The sequence below is a fragment of the Megalobrama amblycephala genome, linkage group LG6 (genome assembly GCF_018812025.1).
Source record: "Megalobrama amblycephala isolate DHTTF-2021 linkage group LG6, ASM1881202v1, whole genome shotgun sequence".
NCBI lineage: Eukaryota > Metazoa > Chordata > Actinopteri > Cypriniformes > Xenocyprididae > Megalobrama > Megalobrama amblycephala.
This window is the reverse complement of record NC_063049.1, coordinates 43,619,857-43,641,736: the sequence shown is the minus strand read 5'-3', so window position 1 is coordinate 43,641,736 and position 21,880 is coordinate 43,619,857. Positions and strand designations below refer to the sequence as shown.

The 21,880-nt window shown below is 38.5% G+C and overlaps 1 protein-coding gene across 10 annotated transcripts in view; it reads right to left on the bottom strand.

The window, feature by feature from the left end:
- LOC125270804 (R3H domain-containing protein 1-like) overlaps positions 1-21,587 on the bottom strand; it is a 74,106-nt gene extending 52,519 nt beyond the window's left edge. For 8 of the 10 annotated variants that reach the window (XM_048194767.1, XM_048194772.1, XM_048194773.1 and 5 more), the window contains exon 1: positions 21,399-21,586. The gene's annotated coding sequence lies outside the window, so the exon portion shown is untranslated. Of the gene's footprint in view, positions 1-21,398 lie in introns of all 10 variants that reach the window. The other 2 variants (XM_048194770.1, XM_048194769.1) reach the window with 1 other exon arrangement.
- Positions 21,588-21,880: the final 293 nt, after the last annotated feature.

Sequence of the window (21,880 nt, the reverse complement as noted above, 5' to 3'; positions counted from 1 at the left end):
ATGATCCCAGATGAGAGATAAGGGTCTTATCTAGTGAAACCATCGCTCATTTTCTGAAAAAATTGAAAATTATATAAGTTTTAACCATAAATGCTCATCTTGAACTAGCTCTCTTCTTCTTCTCTATTAGAATTCCAGCAGTGTAGATGCTGCTAAGTGTATTACTGCCCTCCACAGGCCAAAGTTTGAACTAATTGTTATATACTTGCACTAGCATATTGCATATAAAAATGAGTTCAAACTTTGACTAGATAAGACCCTTATCTCTCATCTGGGATCGTGTTGAACAATTTGAAGCTGCAGTGAAACTAATTTTGACCTTCAACTGTTTGGTGCCCATTGAAGTCCACTATTTGGAGAAAAATCCTGGAATGTTTTCATAAAAAAAAAACTTTAATTTCTTTTCAACTGAAGAAAGAAAGACATGGACATCTTGGATGACATGGGGGTGAGTAAATTATCAGGAAAAGTTTATTTAAAAGTGAACTAATCCTTTAAGACATAACCCAATGTGTTTACGAGAATACTTGCCGAGAGGGGTATTTTGACTGACATAATGCGTGTATGTGTCCATCCAAGTGCATTGAGGACGCGAAAGAGAAATCAATTTAGAGTTTGCGAGCTATCTGGAACGCGCTCTCTCTCTCTCTGTGCGCACCGGTAACAGCGCTGCGTTAGGGCTGGGCGATATATCGTATGCAATTGTCACGCGCATTTCGTCAGTAAAGCCGGTTCCCTGATTACCACTAAATTGCCATCACCTGCTTTCAAATGGAGCGGCATTTAATAGACAGAACCGTAGATCACTGACAAGCTACGCAATATCGCGTTCATTATCGAAGGCGATTCATCTGCGATAATCAGGGAACCGGCTTTACTGACGAAATGCGCGTGAAAATCACATGCGATATATCGCCCAGCCCTACGCTGCGTTCGATACCGAACTAAATCCTCTTTTGCCTCTTCTAGCGCTGTAATGGTTTTATATCTATTTAATGTGTAAACTAGCAAGACAAAACGCGTTCAAATGATAACCTGTTCACTCTATTGCGGTGAAACTTGCAAATGATCCGTGAATCACATGCGTCCCGAAACGTGGGGCTTGATCCGAATGGATCAACAACGATCCGTTTAACCACTAGTTATTATGCTTGTTGTCATCTGTTGACATTGTACAAGCAGAATGTGCAGGTTGGTCAGTGTTGTATTTGTCCTGCCCCTCCTCCACTGATTGGATGGCTGGGTACAAAGTGACAGTGATGAGCACTGCGTTTTACCCAAAGTTGAACATTCTTCAAATGAAGCCGACCGGTAAAAAAAAAAACGGAGAGCTTGGCGCTTCAGCGTGAAATAGAAGCTCAAGCGCCTCGTTACGCTCATGACGTTTTAAAAACGTGGCGCTCCCATTAAAAACAACTGGAAAAATACGCTAGCCTTGGAAAAAACGCTTTGGTGGACACAGGACCTTAGCGCTGTGACAGTCAATTTGACAACTGCCCCACCGCGGTGGTAGAGCGCCACCAGTGGTGGTCCTCCAAAACACATTAGTTGCGTCCGAAATCGAATACTTCTTTACTATATAGTATGCGAAAAACAGTATGCGAAAAGAGTAGTATGTCCAAATTCAAAGTATTCGAAAAACAGTAGGCGAAAAGAGTAGTATGTCCAAATTCATAGTATTCGAAAAACAGTAGGCGAAAAGAGTAGTATGTCCAAATTCATAGTATTCGAAAAACAGTAGGCGAAAAGAGTAGTATGTCCAAATTCATAGTATTCGAAAAACAGTAGGCGAAAAGAGTAGTATGTCCAAATTCATAGTATTCGAAAAACAGTAGGCGAAAAGAGTAGTATGTCCAAATTCATAGTATTCGAAAAACAGTAGGCGAAAAGAGTAGTATGTCCAAATTCAAAGTATTCGAAAAACAGTAGGCGAAAAGAGTAGTATGTCCAAATTCATAGTATTCGAAAAACAGTAGGCGAAAAGTACCTGGATGACTTACTACTTCCGAAGAGATTCTGAAGTCCGCATTCGATGGACACTTTACTATCCCATGAGGCCACGGGAGAGGATTTGTGAATGGAGTTGAAAGGACAACATGGTGGATGTAGTATGTCCAAATTCATAGTATTCGAAAAACAGTAGGCGAAAAGAGTAGTATGTCCAAATTCATAGTATTCGAAAAACAGTAGGCGAAAAGAGTAGTATGTCCAAATTCAAAGTATTCGAAAAACAGTAGGCGAAAAGAGTAGTATGTCCAAATTCATAGTATTCGAAAAACAGTAGGCGAAAAGTACCTGGATGACTTACTACTTCCGAAGAGATTCTGAAGTCCGCATTCGATGGACACTTTACTATCCCATGAGGCCACGGGAGAGGATTTGTGAATGGAGTTGAAAGGACAACATGGTGGATGTAGTATGTCCGAATTTATTCATACTACACGCATTTGTACTATATAGAACATACTTTTTTAACGGTCGTGAAGTAAATTTAAAGTCAAATGTAGTACCTATTCAACAGTACGCGATTTCGGACGCAGCTACTTTTTTTTTGTATGTGAATGATGTTTTACGTGAATATTACGACACAAGTGAAGCACAAAGCTTTGTTTACAAAATAAATAATAGGTTAGCAATTAAATGTTACATTGCAACCATGGAAACATTTGTATTTGTGCCGAATAAGAGAGGTAGCCTACATGAGCCCATAATTTTACGCCATTTATTGGCTTTATATTCTGTTTTGCGATCTGGTCATCAGATTTTCCAAGAATTTAACAATATTCCACAAGTTATTGCACTGAACATTGTATTCTCATGCCTCATCAATTTTCACAGGGGATTATTTACGTTTCTTTCTTTCGTTCACTTTTAATTACTAGCCTATATTCACATCCTTTCCTGTGGTTAAGTAAAAAAAACGCTGTTTACTTGCATATTAAATTTTATTTAACACAGTTTGTGCTTGTTGGACTTGGAAAGGAACATTGTTTATTTGTACTGTGCATTTCACACACGCCGGTAATTTAGTTTTGCTTTCTCTGGCAGTGCAACATCAAATATGACCTAAATATCTTGAACATAAAATTTTCTCTTCCGACCTTTTACAACAATTGCTTTTGAACATCAGGAGAAGACATGAAGATATTAGCCAAGAGATGGTCTCGTGTCCGACATCCCTCTCAAAGCACAGAGCGGTACCTATATATCATGATGCATTTATCGTTGAGGAAATATAATCAAACTTGGCTTAGTTCCAAAATTTGTGGTAAAAAACTGTGATCGTCACAATGGTGAACGGAAACTACTACAAATATAATTTCTGCGTTACCATTTGCTCCAAAAGCAAAAGAAAAAAAATGCATGTTGGCATTTCCGACTTTCCAAATGAGGAAAAAACCATTGCAATATTTATTAAGTTGGTCAGAAGAGAGAAAGATGTCAAATTTGTCATCACTCCATTAGACGTTTAAATTAGAAACACTCACACTGCAGCGTTAACTAGTTTACTGTAATTTAATGCCAAGGTGATATAACACAAAGTATAGTGTTATAGATGTATTCATTTTAAAAAAAGTGGAAAGAAAAACCTTTGCTAGATTTACGATGCAATAACTGTGGAAATGCAATATTGCAGTCTGTGAAAGGAGTAAATTAAATAAAAGGAACTTATTTTACACAATATTTACTCTCATATTTTTCCAAAACATACTTGAAAATATAGTAGTCAACATATGCAGTAGATCAAAACCTTTCATCAAAGTTGTCCTAAAACCTTCTTCTTAGGACAACTTTGATGAACTTTTTTTGATCCACTTCAAATGTTGACTACTGTAGTTTTGTCAAAAGATTTTGGAAGTGACAGGAGGAGGAACTTCTGTTCTTCATATATACCAATTTAATGGTCAAATATCAGCCAAAGTCTTGCGGAAAAGTGGATCTATGAAGTGGAAACTGAAGGGTTCATATCTTAAACACGAACAAATGATTTAATCTCATATTGTTTATCAGCATTTCAATACTGAAAACAATGACACGACGGACAGGTGACGCTGAATCTGATCGGGTGACACAACTCAAGATTCAAGCCAGATTTACAGGACAAAGAGAGAGACGGCAAAAGTTCCTCCGAAATAAATCAACTCAAGCCCAGGATGGACCGCGGCCTCGTCCTCCTCAGTCACTGTCAATTTCCAAGTCATAATCCTTCCCAGATCTCCCTCATCATCATCCCTCGCTCGTGCTGCCGGTGAGGACGGTGGGAGCAGGTGGGCAAGATTAACATTCCACATTTCCTCTCATAAAACCTGCCGCTAAGGGGGAAGACTTATAGATTTTCAATATTAATCAAGCGCTAACCCCTCGGGAGACGCACCCACCCCGTTCCAGGCATTACTGTTCAAACTCCTGGATTTCCAGGAATCAAGTTCTCGGGAAGAGGAGAGACGAGAGAATAAGAGAATCCCGACGCTTGACAGCCACCACATTCGGAAAATCATCAACCCCTTTCTGAGCCTCGGCCGCAACAAAGGAAATCAAAGTAGCGTCGTCACTCACAGCGCTAAAGCTGCGGATCGGAGGGGAGGGGAAAAAAAATCATCTGTCAAATAATTATAGCTCGTCCTACGATTTCACAGTACAGTTGTCTTTTTCTTTAGCGCGAGGATGAAAAAAGCACCGCCAGCATTCAGCCAGAAAACACCTGGCACAAAGCTTGCGAGACAACAGTTCCAAGTGCTCGGCCGCTTCATTTACATTATAAAGAACGCATAATGGCAGTGCTTACTAATTAAGCCTCGCAATGCAATTTCTCTTCCTGGAAAAAGCAAAATAGGAGGGAGCTAAGTGACAAACGCGTTTATTTACATTTTTCCCTAAGGACGATGTGATTCCTGCACGGAGACGGTGGGAAAAAAAGCCTAATGAGGTCCCCGGAGGCCGAGCAGGAGAGGAGCCTTCATCGGTACGTGACAGCGCTCGGCGGACACTGTTCCATCCTCATTAGAGCAGGGGAAAGATGCCGCTCTGGTTTAGGATGTGTCAGCGAGCAGCGACAGTGTTCCTCTTCACCGTGACATCCTGCTTCTGTGGCACAGGACAGGTGGGGACAGGAAACGGCTGGCGATGTGACGCTTAATGCGCACTTACTGCCATGCACCCGCTCGCCGCTCCTTCCCGCATCTGTCCTCGGGTCACGCGACAATTACAGCCCGAGAAGTTTCCGATTGCATGAAGCCGAGGGCGGCCTTCGGCACTTACTCTATCCAGGCTAATTCTGCTTCATTTGATGCAACTGATTCACATTAGCTCAGAAGCTCAAGCTCATGTACGCGACCAAACGTTGTGAATTGAACTTGTTGAAAATACTGCTGTCTCATGAACAGGTCCAGATGCAAACTATGGACTTTTTTTTGCATCTTCTGCAAATGTGTGTGGAATGGATTTAAAGGGTTAGTTCAACCAAAAATGAATCATTTACTTATCCTCAATGTCATTCCAAACCCATAACACTTTCATTCATCTTCAAAACTAGGGCTGCCCCTCTAATAGTTGCCCAAACGTTATTCAACTAGAAGCATGGCCGTAACCACCATAGGCATTGAGGGGGACAAATCCCCCCAATAATTAGAAATGGCCAAATTGCAGTTTTGCATTTTGCAGTGAAAGAGTGCATGTGGGGTAAATAGCTAAACATTCGACAACTGTTTTACGATGTCTAACGACCCACAGTAACATATAGTGATGCAAACTACTCAGCTTTTTTTATGGAATTTTTCCATTTTGAATTGAAAACATGCTATCATTGAAATTATGCAGTGCTTCCCACACATAGACTTTACTTGGGCGGGCCGCCCACGTATAATAACGGCCGCCCAAGTATATTTGGAGACACATTTTTGCTTTTATTATTTTTATGCTCTTATACTTTCATATCCGCGCAAGATAATGAAACCATCCGCGATCGATAAACTAGTCGTTTCATACCTGCTCGTTACATGTGCGTCAGAACTGTTTACTCCCGCTAACATTCCCACAGGCGCTGCATTTTGCGAAGTCACAAGGCGGCGCTGTTGCGCGTTCTACAAGCTCACGCGACAGCGCTTCAGTCTGCTTCAAAGTGATTCTCAATCAATGAAAAGCACAGAATTACGCCAAGCGATTGATAATGAACTCAAGTTGATGAATTATTACAATGTCTACTTTATGGCCTTTATATAAAATGTTTTAGACGATTGTAAGAATCTGAAGGATCAGCCTGCAATAGTACAGACATTTCAAAATAAGAGTACCTGTGTATTTTGGGCTTGTTTATAATTAAAAGTCACACGCTAAGTTTTTTTCTTTTTCTTTTGGGCATTATTGGTATTTTGGTTACACAATAAATTGTATTTAATTTGATTTCCATTTAATTCATAGTAAATTATTGTAGTCTCCCCCACAGGAAGAAAAGACTAAGAACATTATTTGACACATAATTATTCATTTTATAAATTTTACTAGTAAAATCTGTGTCCCATTCACTGAGAGAGACACTATATGACAGCAAGGAGAACATAGGAAAAGGTGAACCATTTAAATGCTGTAATTTTGCATAACTTACAATGCATAATCATGCATAATATTAGTATGTAATTAAACGTAATATGCTATGTAATTAAAATTAATTTCAATAAATAAAAATACTGTTAAAAATCACACATTATTTGTTTGTCACATGTAGTAGACCATTTTTGTGCCGTGGGTAATAGGAGGATTTTTTTCGCCCGGCTACCACCGCAAGTATATTTCAAACCTGTGGGAAGCACTGTTATGTCATCCATAACGAATGTGACGAGACTTTTGTCCATGACGGACAGATAGTATCACGGCTAGTCTATGTGGTATGTCGGGCAGGAAATCCAAACGTTCACCTATCATTCATCGGCTTAACTATGACTTATTTGACACATGCAAGTAGTAGCCTAACTAGTAGTAGCCTAACCTACACAGATACACATGGGAGCATTTGAAAGCAGGCGTCTATCAGCGGATCCGTGTATCGGCGGATATAGTAGGGATTCGCTGACCGATGCATGCTTTTAAATGCTCTCATGTGTATCTGTGTAAGTGCTTGGTGAAGAGCGTCAAAGATGTCCATTTATAACATGTTTTTGTAGCGTTGATCATTGTATTTACACTAGACTTTGAACGTGCAAAATTTCTTCGGATGCTGTAACGATCGTGATATGACGTAACGGTCATGAATTCAACACATAACTTAAAGTAATACATTCAAAATTTAAAAATATAGAACCTACTCGACTTTACTGCAAAAATATCATTCTTTTAATTCAGCCAAGAGGTCATTCTAAAATTAACCTGGATAAATGTGCGCCATTATCGCAACATATCCAAGTGTTCCCGGAGGTGCCGACGTGATCATTTTTTTTCTGATAACAGTGGAAAGAACTTCAAATTCTTGCAAAATGCAAGACAACATTCGAAACTGTAAAGGGTCTACTTTGTGTACACTCACAATAACAACAAAACGTTGTGCTTTTGTAAAATAAAGAAAACAAACAGGGTGCACTTTCTGCCGTCCTGGTCACAGTGTACTGTAGCGCGTCACAAAAATTAACCGAAACTCAGCGTATACTTGCCTCACAGACATTATTGAAAAGTATACTTGTAAATGAACCAATTAAAATCGAAAACATTCGATTTTAATCTGTATGAAATGCCCATTTCTCACAATAGGCACGTCCACTATACTGAGGAGATCTTTGCAGCCGACACTGACTCAGAAATCACTAGTTTATTAATAAACTATTAAAAAGTTCAGACAGTCTCCTTTCAGTTTTTTCTTTCTTGACGCATTCATAATCATTACTTTTGCCAGTGTGCTTCCGCAAGCATTATGCGCACCCTTGAGCACTTAATTTATATTTTAAAGGCTCAATATTATGGTTTGCTATTTCTCTGTCATATAGAACAATGTTAGAAATGTTACATATAATATTCCTTCTCATCCCTGAAACTCAAACCATTTTCCGATGCCACCCCCCAGTAGGGCTGCACGATTATGTCAAAAATCATAATTGTCGATTATTCTCTTGAAATTGTAATTGTGAATATTAATTACGATTATCAGAATTACATTTAATGATGTTTTGAATACCTTTATATCATTGTTTGAAGCAACTGCATGCCATATATTTATGCAAAATAAAAAAACAAGCTGAAAACACTCTTCCTGAATTTTTTTTATTGCTTTTCTATTGCATTAAGCCTCAAACGTCAACTATACATTGGTTTGGTTTCTTCTTTAAATAAGATAAAAGTAAACATATGCATGTAATAATAATAGGGGCTTTTGCACCATGTTGTTCTAGGAAATAGCCACCAGGGTGATTCCCAGAGAACTAATATTCCACTATGGTCATTTTCACCACCAGTAGGAACTTTAAACTGTGCACGGCTTTTTAAAAATGGCAGATGCTGGTGTTTCGCGTTCGTTCGACCAGTCAGTGTACACTTGTGTCAATGGTAGTTCCTTTTATGCTGGGTTAGACCTTTTACACTCTGAAGTAGTCGTGATTTGCCTCTCACAATTGAACATGCCTCTTAAGCACGCAGAATAATGTAAGTGGATTTTTTTAACGTAATTGCACCTTTGCACGGTTACGAAATCGTGGCATCCGAAATTGTTATCGCGATTAGAAATTCAATTAATTGTGCAGCCCTACCCCCCAGTATTTAAGTAGGGTTGCAAAGGGGCGAAACTTTCCGGAAACTTTCCACAGCAACTTAACCTGGGGAATTTTGGAAATATTCCAATTTGGAAACTTAACAGGAATTTATGGGAATTTACGGGAATTTATGGGAAATTTATACAGATTTATATAAAATGTATCATATAAAACAAATATAAACATTTTGTTTGGTCATAACATGAAATAAGTTATTTATTTGTTGCATTCAATTAATTCTAATTTAGTAAATATGTAAATTAAATATATTTTTATTGCAGCAATTGTTATGTGTTATTTATTTCAGTGTCACATGATCCTTCAGAAATCAGTCTAGATTTGCTGATTTGATACTTATTTGTTATTATCATTGTTGGAAAAAGGTGTGTTAGCATGTAAGAATGATATCTGAAGGATCATGTGACTGAAATAATGCTGAAAATTCAGCTTTGATCACAGAAATAAATGATATGTAAATGTATATCAATTATTATACCATTATTTTAAATTGTAGTATTGTTTCACAATATTACAGTTTTTTCTGTATTTTTGATCAAATGTGGATGTTATAGACTGGGGGAATGCACAGTGCATGCAAGGGGTGTGGCCTCAATAGCCCTGCAGTAAGTAGTGTGCTGTGTGAGGAATGTGCAGGGTAAAAATTAAACTAAAATTGCATTAAATATGTTTTTTTTTAACCAAAATTATGTTGCAAGATGTTTTTTTCAACTACATTTAAGTACCATGTCATAGGCTAACCTGCAATTTTGCAAATTCCCTGTTTATTCCCATTAATTCCCATATATTCCCATTAATTCCCATGGAAAGTTTCCAGCTTTGAAAATTCCCAGAACTTTGCAACCCTATATTTAAGTAATTAAATATCATAAATGTGCGATTAGTTGACTATTGGCTTAAATGAATGACTAGAAAAAAACTTTAGTTAGGGGCAGCCCTTTTCGAAACACATTTTTAATGAAATCTGAGAGTCCATGCAACTTTGACAACCCAAAAAGGTCATAAAAGCAGTATAAAATGAATATGAATCGAGTGGTTTAAACCAACTCTTTTGAAGAGAAGTAATCACTTTATATGATGAACAGACACACATAGAGCACATGCAATATGGGAAAGACGGAAGCTCAAACGTGCATTTGTTACTCTAGAACAAACATCATTGGTTCTCAAGCATCACAAGCACGATTGAGCTCAGGTTTCATTAAAAACATCTCATTTTGTGTTTCAGAGATGAATGAACGTCTTATGGGTTTAGAACAACATGAGGGTGACTAAATGACATTTCATTTTTGTGTGAACCAACCCTTTAAATGGAGCTAAAAGGACTGATGAAATATTAGTACCTGCAAAGCATGATGATATAAGACAAATTATTTAAGAAACAGAGAGGTGTAGAACTTTGTGAATGAAGGTTCAAGTTCAAGGTCAATTTTATTTGTATAGCACATTTCCAACAGGATTGCAAGCTTAACGATTAATTGTGCAGCTCTTCTTGAAAGTGTCCCATCATGATCTGAGGGGGTAAAAATAATAAAGATCATTTGAATAAAACAAGCACATGGGTCATTCCCTCTTAAGTGCTCCACTATTTACAATTTTTGGAGATGGAATGACCCATATAGAACAAAAATATTCTCAACGTCATTGACCTTTGCTAGGAAAACTCAATGCAAAACTCAAAACAGGAAGATCTGACAGTGTTGCATCATTTAACCTCTTACACACCAGCTCTCATTCAACTGCAAATGCAAATATCTACAGAAAGCGACCCTAAGAGAGAAAGAAATGTCACTTCAATCACTTGAGAGACACCCGCAGCAATTAAAGAAAGAGAATCAACTCTTAAGCTGCAGAGATTGTGAGCGGTACAATCCACACTAACACATGGCGATGAAGGGCACCGCTGCACCACGGGACGGGATCCAGCGTTCTGCAGGCACACACTCTAATTAGGTCAACCGTGCGCTACACGTCGACCTCTACCTGGATCTGAGGGAACCTGGACAATCACATGGGATATGCTTCCCTCTCATGGGAACATCCTGACTGCGGTTATTCGGTTAGAGCGCGCCGTCGCTCCTCAGAGCTCGTGCCAATTTCACAAATCTGAAACCGGCAGGTTTTTCGTTTGTGCAACAGCAGAATATTACAGACCTCCAACTTTGTTGGAGAACTGAGCCGGTGAACCGCACAAGACGCCTTTCTCTGCGAAGTGCAGAGGCGAAACTGTAATGTTGTGGAAACTTAATTGACTCGATGACCCGCTGCATTGATGGATGGCGCTAGATACCCAGAGCATTCAAAAGACAAGAAAGACTGATGGGTGAGCCGGTAATGGCGTTAAACCTGCACAGAGGTGGATGGAAACGGCCACCCGCTGTGTCAAAGCAAGAGCTCAACAAATGTCTGGTGTCAGACGCTTCATATAGAGACGGGAAATGAATGTCTCTAATGGGTGATGGAGGAAAAGATGCAGAAAAAGCACGGATCCAGTTCCTTTAACACGGAAAATCCGTCAGGAACATTTCCATAGCAAAAGGCCAGAAGAGAGGGGCACAAAAATTGATAATAAAATGCTAAAAGGTTATAAGAGCGAGCGTGGAGGGCTTTTACGTGCAACACCGGAGGGACGGGCTCTCTGCAGCGCGACACATGATGATACAGTCAAGAGAGATGCAGCGTATGCAGCGACAGGCACATCAACACTCTAATGGAGGCTGCGTCTATTATGCTTTGTAAGAAAGCTGCGAGTTGCCATTCATGGACCTGTGCTCGATTCAGGTCAGGCAATTACCGCACACGCTCTGAGAGCACGGCTTAATGTCTCAAACTGCACAACTGCTCTTAACGCAACACCAGTGAAAGACGACACTCTGAACCGGGGTGGAGGAGTTCAAAGCCGCTCTATACTGCCATCGATTGAATAACATGCTAAATGTTCTTTAAAGCAACAGATCTTGTCTGATATATCGCAGATGAAGTTAAAACCGATGTAGCGTCACACTGGAGGGATGGACATTACGGTACACTGTAAAAAATGCTGGGTTAAAAACAACCCAGGTTGGGATGAAAATGGACAAACCCAGAAATTGGGTTGTTTTGACCCAGCAAATGGGTTGTTTTAGCCCAACGAATGGGCTGTTTTGACCCAGCGGTTGGGTTAAATGCTCAACATGCTGGGCAGTTTTATTTAACTCAGTTATTGTTTAAAAATGACTATATGGCTTGCTTAAAATGAACCCAAAATATGTTGGAAATTAAAAATCAGACACATAATTACTAGAGGCAACAATAATAATCAAAAGGTGAACATTTATTAATGAGCAATTTAATAAATGTTCATCATTTAATTACACTCTAAAAAATGCTGGGTTAAAAACAACCCAAGTTGGGTTGAAAATGGACAAACCCAGCGGTTGGGTTAAATGTTTGCCCAACCTGCTGGGTAGTTTTATTTAAACCAACTATTGTTTAAAAATTGCTATATGGCTAGCTTAAAATGAACCCAACATAGTTGGGAAATTAAAAACCAGATGCAATTAGAGGCAACAATAATAGACAAAAGGTGAATGTTTATTAATAAGCTTTAATATTTTATTAATATAAATTTAATAGTTTAATAGTTTATTAATATAAATTTATTAATAAGCAATTTAATAAATGTTTATTGTTTAATAATTATTCATTGAACATTAATACATGTTCATTTCCAACATACTTTGGGTTAATTTTAATTAAGCAATACAGTCATTTTTAAACAATAGTTGAGTTAAATAAAACTACCCAGCAGGTTGGGCAAACATTTAACCCAACTGCTGGGTTAAAACAACCCAATTGCTGGGTTTGTCCATTATCAACCCAACTTGGGTTGTTTTTAACCCAGCATTTTTTAGAGTGTATTATTAATTAAACTTAATAAATGTTAATTTATTAAACATATTAATACATTTTTCATTTCCAACATATTTTGGGTTCATTTTAAGCAAGCAATACAGATTTTTTTTTTTTTTTTTTAAATAGTTGAGTTAAAGGGGTACTTCACCCCTGGAAAGATGAATGTGTATTTAAAATTGGTCATTTATGTAGTAGAAATGTGAAATTATTTTTGAATTTGGAGCTTTCTAGACTGAGAAAAGGCAGAAAATGCATTTTTCACTAATGTGGATGAAAGACAACAACTCCCAGAATGCACTTGTTTTGCTGCCCTTGCGAGGCCACGCCCAAACCACGCCTATCGGTTCCAGGCGGCATTACCAGGAAAATTCAAACAACTAGGCTTGCTTTGTTACATATTAATTCTATAAATCATGAGTTAGTTCATACATTTACAGCGAAATGGTGCTAAATTGCTTTGTACCTGGATGTACACCCAAAACCAGGAAAGGACAAGTAAGTTTCCATCATTTTCCGATTAAGTTAAAGATTTGGAGCGATGTAAACAGAGGCTGCGGGCCATCAAACACCCGAAGTTTGGAGATGACACCGTTATAGAAAACCTAAAAAACCCAGAATATGTAGTCTCCATTTCAAGCACGAGGACTACGAACCAAATATCCTTGCAATGAAGAGAACCATTCTGAAGGACACCGCGATACCATCGATATTCACTTTCCCAGAGGACGAACAGCCTGGGCCATCTGGTACTAAGCGTATTCGCCTAGAGGTAAGACTCGCTGATACTAGACTGATAACACAGTAGCCTATATGTAGTGTTGTAGGTAGCAGTAAAACTGCAAACTTAGCAAAGTAACGTTAGATAGACAATTACATATAAGTTGCATATAAAAGTTGACTGTTATCAAAGTAAAGCCACTGTTCTGTAAAACTGAGTTAGTCTATTTATCTATTTATGCTAACGTTACCACAAAAGCCTGTTGCTGTATTGGTTGAGATGACTGCAGAGACCGATAAATTAGCGAGATGAACCACTGATGTAGTGCAGACTATAACAAAATAATGTTAATTACTGTAAGCTTAAAAATATAATTGACACCCACTTTTGATAAAATCTTTGATCTATGTCCGTGAGTAACCTCAAACGCGCATATGTATGGGCGTGGTGAAAAAAACGCGGAACTACCTGCTATTACTGGCTGTAGTTTTAAGCCTCTGGCCAAAAAAGCCTCCGATGACGCAAAATGACGATTTTTGCATCATCGGAGGCTTTTTTACAGAATAAAAAGCATAAATCTCTCATCTCGGGCTGATATGAAGGGGGAAAGCACGGTAATTCGAAAATACTAGTGGTATTCTACTAATACAAAGCTTAATGCTAAATCCTGAAGTAACCCTTTAAATAAAACTAACCCGGCAGGTTGGATTAAACTCAATCGCCTGGTTTGTCCATTTTCAACCCAACTTGGGTTGTTTTAGACGCCTAAAGATGCCTACTCAGTTACAACAGGGTCTTTGTAAAATCGACTATTAAACTGCTCATAGTTAAGGCTTAAACTAAGGCTGCAACTAACAATTATTTTGATAATCGAGTAATCTGATGATTATGTCTTAGATTAAACCAAATTTTATTTAAAAAATAAAATAATTAATTACATCCTGCTCAATGTTGACCTCCAAATAGTGTGCAAACATGAATAATGTGTCAACTGGGAGTGCAACAGCTCACAAAACCCATGTTTCAGATCATATTACAGTCACTGATTGGATCATTCTTTTGGGATGTTGAAACAAATTTAACTTTGCTTTCCATTTCCGCATTTATAGGCATTTATAGGCTGCTGTCACTAAGAGCTAATGCACGGATCCAATATTGACACACATCAGTTTGCATTCACTTAGGATGCGTTTATGAGAACACCTGCTGAGACTGGCATTTAGAGATAGCTCTGTGTGTATGTGTCTGTTCAAGCGCAACGAAGCGCGAAAGAGGACTCAATTCTATGTTCGCGTGCGAGTATCAAATTAAGTTCTCTTTCACCGTTTCCTGTGCTTGAATAGTTTAAAACTGCTTTAATGTTTCAATTGACAAGACTTAGAAACACATGCAAATCACATGCCATGTATTACCGTGTGGCGTGGTCCGTACAGATGATGGACGATCCGTTACACACCTAGTATATAAACTATATGCTGCTATACAAAAAAAGTTAAAGGAAAGCCCAGATTGAACCTACACATTCACTTATATAGTAAGTATATTATATTTATACCTCATTACAAGGCCTTTACATTTACTGCTCTCATAAAAATAATATGTAGCAGCATTTTAGACATACATTTAACGTCCAACAAAATGCATATTTTTTTGCGCTCCTATTGTAATCTGTTTGATGCACAGCCAGCGCACCCATGTGTTACAGATAAGGATGCAAGTTACAAATGAATGCAAGTTATGCACATTAATGCTTTAAACAGCACACGCATCTGCCAGGGCACCTGACAGTAGTACACTACAGTACACACATCTTTATGCATATGAGTTTGTTTGAAGTGCCGAATATAAAGCACTCTCATGTTTAGGATAACCTAAAGCAGTTCATTCGTGCTATATTTCAGAATTAATTTGTCCATAGAAATGTGTTATTCACTCCTGTAAATTGACAGGATGAGCAGATGTTTTCCATGCACAGCATGCAGGCATTATTAATCATTAATCAAATTCAATTATCGATTAATTGTTGCAGCCCTAGTTTAATTAAATCCTTAACACCATGTATGAAACTTCCCAGTTGAACTCTGACCCAGAACTGCTCGACTATATATAATATGAGGGAAATTTTGCACGGCCAAGCCACATTTTCTTCTGTAAATGTAAAATCAAATTGTAATATCATTCCATCACACCTCCTGAACGTTGTGGCACCAGAAACACATTTCATTATTATGCAAACATGAAAGTAATATCCCCATGCAGCACTGCAAAAGCAACACTAATTCTGCTGATTACAGATGAGAAGCAATATCAGTACTCTCCACAACCACTGAAAAACTCCTCTATCACCCTGTTTAATTGATAAACTGTTTTTAATGGTTTTGAATTAAAGGTTTGGCATTAATGCCATTTTTATTTGACTTATTTGAGAGGCACCAGAACTGTGAATGTTACTGTGACAAAAGGCATCCAGATTGCTACTTATTTTGAGACGGACTTACTGCATCACATCACAGCAGTAAATCTCAGGCTATGTCCACATTCGTCCAGATGCAACTGAAAAAGCATCCTTTCCCTCTATATTTTGACCTTTCGTCCATGCTTTTTGAAGACACTTTCTCAAGTGGAAGAATTTGAAAACGCAGTTATGTTGTAGTTTGGACTGTGCAAATGGAGGTATTCGAAATTATGACACATTTAGCTATGTAACGCATATTGTATCCATATACATCTATGGATGCACTGGCGTTGTTGTGCCGGCCTCATTTTCACAAAATTTACTCTCAATTGCTGCGGCAAAACAAATGCAGTGATGTTTTAGACCCAGTTACGACAAGTCCGTGGTTTTCCCATGGAAATGGGCTACTTTAACACTTGTCACAGGTTGTTTGTCATGTCCGTGGGTTGAAGCGACCCCAAATAAAATGCTATTTAGTCCCTGGAATGCGAATTTTACCAGGGAAACCCTACCAAAAATGCGGATTTTAGCCCCGGAACGCAATTTTTACCAGGGGACCCACCCTGAAACGCAATTAGACTGGTTTTGAACTAGATTTGATTAGGCGGGTTTTGTTGTTTTGTCCAAACATAGAATGGCAAATGAGTGTGACCTGGATGCACCAGTAAGTGGTGAGATATTTTGCTAATAAAATGATCATGCCATAAGAATAGCTTGAGGATTTTATTATATCTGGTCTCAGGCTGTGTCCGAAATCGCCCCCTACACCCTTAAATAGGGCACTATTTGAGGACACAGCCATGTGTAGTGGTGTCCAAAACCATATTTTGGGGGGGGGGGGGGGGGGAGATGCTATTTCATGCATTCATACTTATTTACACTGTTGAAGGGTTAAATTTGCATTCTCATGCTAAACATGGCCAAAGTTTTAAAACACGAGTTGGACGTATGACGGAGTATTTCTGTGCCAAATCCACTACTTCCGGTTTCGGTACAGGTTTCAGAGAGTTTTTTTTCAAGTGTGTCCTGTATGACGTCAAAAGAGAGCGGAATTCCTTGTATAGGCACTAGGGCTGCACGATTTATCTCAATATTATCGCACACGATTTGGCAAAGGCTGTGATTATTTTATGCGCAGCTTGTCAGAGCTGTACGGCTCTGTGAGCAGCAGTAAATGTTTCTTTATCTGAAAGCCAGAGGGCGCTCTTGTGCAGAAACTGCAAATATGCCCTGCTCCCGAAGTAGAACACGCGTCATTCCAGGAAATCCCATACTATCACTGTAGCTGAATAAACAGAAGATTGAAACGTTTTGATTAATTAAACATGACTGAAACGTTTTGATAATAAACACACGACTGCCTTACTCTGTGTAAGAAGCCACATCATCTCACAGAAGGACGCTCAACTGTCATTATGAAGTGAGTTTGGAGTAAAAACATGTTATTAAATGTTGTCTTTTGTTGGACAAGATGTTAATAAATGCTTCTCATGTCTGGAAAGATGTTTTGACACATTGGTTTTTTTTTGTCAAACACATTATAAGCGATTCAAACTCTCAGTGCTTTCAAATGGTTTAGCATTTGGAGCCATAGTTCATTGATAAACCGTGCATAAATAAAATAATAAATAATAATAATAAAAAATAATAAATCGCTGCTTTACGATTTCATAATCGCACAAAGCCAAATCGTTTAAGTGCGATTTTAATGTTTTTTTTCTAATCGTCCAATTAATCGTGCAGCCCTAATTGGCACTTCTCCCTGATAATCGTACACACACACACACATCACCCAAAGCAAGAGCAAGATCACGCCCATCAACGCACTTCGTTCGGAATACGGAAGCCGAGAGATTTTTCAACAATGGCTGTGTCCCAATTCAGGGGCTGCACCCTTTGAAGGCTGCGTACATCATCGGTCTCATTTAAGAAAAATGACAGTATTTTACACCTCACAATGAATATCAGTCAACTTTATTATGGTTACTTTTCTTAAATATGACATCCTTGATGACGTATGCAGCCTTCAAATGCGACCCCCGGAGGACGCAGCCTCCGAAATGAGATGCAGCTCCTGTAAACAAAGAAATGCGTTTTAGTTGTGAGGGAAAGATTACCCTTTTAAGCTTCCCAAAGAACCCAGCGTTAAGGGATGAGGATGGAGGATGGAGGATGAAGTCTGTTTTTCCGGGGCAGCAACGGAGTTGTGCATGTATGTTTGTTCCCGGGAATTCGGTGATGAATACTTTGTAAACAAGTCCCAGTTCAGCGATGGATTTGCAGATCTCGTCTTTTTTCGGAAAGACTCGGTTTAGTGTATCCATCTTTTAGAAATATGACAAAACTAAAAACTTTTCGGAGATATGAAGGATGCATTGTTACTCGATATGTACTCAAGATTAACAACTGTGTGTGATACCACCCCTTTAAGTGCACTCATTCAATCCCACAATGCACCACAAAAACAGGTGTACAACTCATGTATGCTCAACGGTTAGAGAATACCCATAATGCACTATGAGAGTTGTGCCGAATGAATTCCCAGATGGCGCCCGCAGCTGAATCATCTACCCATCCATTTTCCAAACAGCGCTGGTCCAATGTGGGTACAGCATAATGTCAAACAGGTATAAATTCATTTTTAATTGATTATTAAGTTGTTTCATTAAGGTTTATACATAGTTTCCATGACAGAGTTCAATATAAATATTTTCATCTTACTAATGGAGTTACCAGTTTGCTAAGTTTCAAATAACTATTAAACAGCAAACACAAACTATGCAAAAACGTCGCATTCAGTGTCCAAAGTCACTCACTCGTTTTCATTCACTCCCTCAAGTGAACTATATAACTAATGTAGAGAATAGCGAACGAGGGTATAAGGGTCAATTTCAGACACAGCCGCAGTGCGTTTCAGTGTGAACGAGAAACTTTTGGAAGACGCTAGTGTGGACGTAACCTCAAATCACAGCGTTTGCTGCATGTGACGATAGATACGAACCTGCTGATTAAAACAGTTCAGGCTCGGGATTTTTCTGAACGGATTCAGGAAGGCCGCTCACGGCTCTCAGGTGAGTTGGTCCCGTGGGGTGAATGATGTGCACTACAGTACATGTGTTCAGTAGAGCTCATATATCACCAGCACACTATTAATATCAGCTGCTGACAGATACAGGCCATAGAGGAACACCGCCGAACAATACTGCTGATAAGAGCACTTATAATGTGATAAGACGCCGCAGCAACATCACACACATGCATCGGGACTAAAAACTACCAAATGATAAATATATTTTCAACCAAAATGTCACCACCACTTGTTTCAACACCTTGTGATTGAAGGCAGATTTGCAAATCGGCTTTCAGTCGATGTGTGTCCTGATGCATTAGCATACAACACTGTGCTATGTCACTGCTAAGTGCACTTGACAGCTACATCCTTGATGCATCCCTTATTTAACACACCTAGTTCAACTCATCCGCTCATTACAAAACAAGCACACAGTGCATCTTCAGTCGCAGCAATGAAAGTCAATGCAATAAAGCCAACGCTATCATATTGGATGCATGCATTTCTAAGGCTTCTAAAAAGTCAACATGATCAAAACTTTGCTGAACACAAAATCTATTACATGCCTTCTGTCGTCTGATTGATTGTTAATACTTTTTAGCAGGTAAAAGGCTTTTAGTATCGCTGTAAAAAGTCCAATTTCAGGTCATAGTTCATGTGTCTTTTTGCTGTTTTATAAAGTTAACAGAAGAATAACTTATAATATTGCAAGAGAAGCATACTGACTGAAGCAACTTGGGTTTACTTAAAGGTGCAATATGTAGGATTTATGTCCGCTAGAGGTCTATTCAAAACAAAGGCGTAGCTTGATGGCGGCAAGTTTGAACGCGGAATCTTGGGACATGTGGTCTTCACATCATCACAGCCAGTGGAAACAATCGGGATCGGACTCGGGAAGAAATCATGTTCATGGATGCGATTATTAACGTTACTGTAGTATGAAGCAGAGAAGGAGCGAGTGTTGTGGAGCTGAACGAGGAGCTGGAGCGATTGATCAACACACGCCTCACGAGCAGCGGGACTTTTATTATGACACAGTCGCCGGCGCCGCTTCCGCTTTTCCGGTCATGAGTATGAGGTAACGCAGCTCTGTTTATCATATTAGATACATTTGAGTGTGTTGAAAATGATGTTATAATGTTACTCTGTGCATTCGCTCGGCGGCTGCTGTGAGACACTGTTACACACTGCAGTAAGATAGATCGATTTTACAATATCATATTAAATGCTGGATGGCTTGTGTTGATAAATGACATGCAATTAATTCTTTAAAAAAAAAAAAGAGAAAAGTCTGTATTACTGTTACTAAAAATAAAGCTGCATCTGATTATGCTATGTTAGCTACTTCACAAAATAGTGTTTTTCTCTGAGGCATGGTAAAGCATGAGACTCACAAAAAATCAAGAAAATTAGATTTAAACAATAAGAAAAGCGTTGAGCTATATAACAATAATTAGTTTTCTGTCTATAAATATATCAAAACAGTTGTTCCCTTGTCTATTAAAACATGTAAATATTAAAGAGTCTTTGGTGTTTCCATGGTTTTCTACTAAATAAAACTGGAAACCGAGGGTATGACGCGATTGACAGGCGACTCCATCACACGTCCCGGAGCCTTGGTTAAAATTGCAAATTTCTTACGATTTACAAATAGCTGCAAACATTTGGGATATTGTAAGTACTCAAGTGAACAAAATATATAACACTGGCCTAGTGGTTTTTGGATATTTTACTGCAAAAAAAATCTTACATATTGCACCTTTAATTATCCATACATAATTTTTTGACCACATAAAAGCACTCAAACTCACTTATTAGCTGTTTGATATAAATCTCATCTCAAATCATCTCATAAACATGACTGATTTAGTGTCATAATTATTATATTTACCAAAGCACAATTTTTTTCTTTTATGCAAGAAATGGGCTTCCATAGTATAAGGCCAATCAGATGCAGAATAAACAATTGTGACTATACAGAGATCATATTTAACCATATCTAAGTACATACTGCATTGCTAACATCTTCTGATAGCCGTGTCATTCAATCTGACTGAATCTCTCATTGACAACAGTTAGCATATTAGCTCTGCTGCTAAAAGACAGTCAATAATAAGATACACATTTGGCAGCAAATTGACATTTATGAGACATTCATGTAATCTCAAAGTAAAATCTATTAATGAAGATCAGTTGATATTAAAAGTGAATGTATTCGTGTGACATGTCAATCACTTAAAATCACAGGCCTGTAGAGTTCAGTCACAGCAACCGGCGCCTGTTTCAATGAAACACATGGCGCACTTATTTACAGTGGCAGTGAAACCACAACATGAACTAACCGAGCTCTTCAGACGACATACAGAACAACTATAGTCAGGTTATTTTTTAAATCGAGCTGTTTTAACTAACCAGCTAATGCAGATACCGCGTTAGCAGACTCGCTAATCAGCCGCTCGTGCAGCCGTTAGGCATATTCTCAACATCAATAAACAAGTATAAACATATTCTTACCGGTTCCGTTAAAGTGTGTCGTTTATGGACGGTAATGATAATATTTTGGAAGCGTTTGTTGTTATTTAATGTGGAAAAATAAGTAAGCGACCGCTGAAGAGAGCGGCGTGGAACACGTTGACGGACAGCTCGTTCGATCCAATCAGAGTAGTCTATTTGCGATCGAGAGCCAATCACTTCACAGTGTTGAGCTGAGAGGCGGGTGTAAGCGCAAGGGCTCTATAAATATCAGCAGTCGCACATGAGTGAGTGGAGATTGAGCGAGTGTTGGACGTATTCATGTTTATAATAATATTTGTGATTTTTCCTGTGGGTAATTTTGAGGTAGATGACTACAGCACTCTTGTTGTAATCCTTATTTGTCAAGTTAAACTCTCTACACAATACAGATTGTTTCAAAGCAGCTTCACACAAATAAACAGGAAAATAAAAGAATCAATGATGCATATATTTAATCAAATATAAGCAGTAAAGCAGCCCTA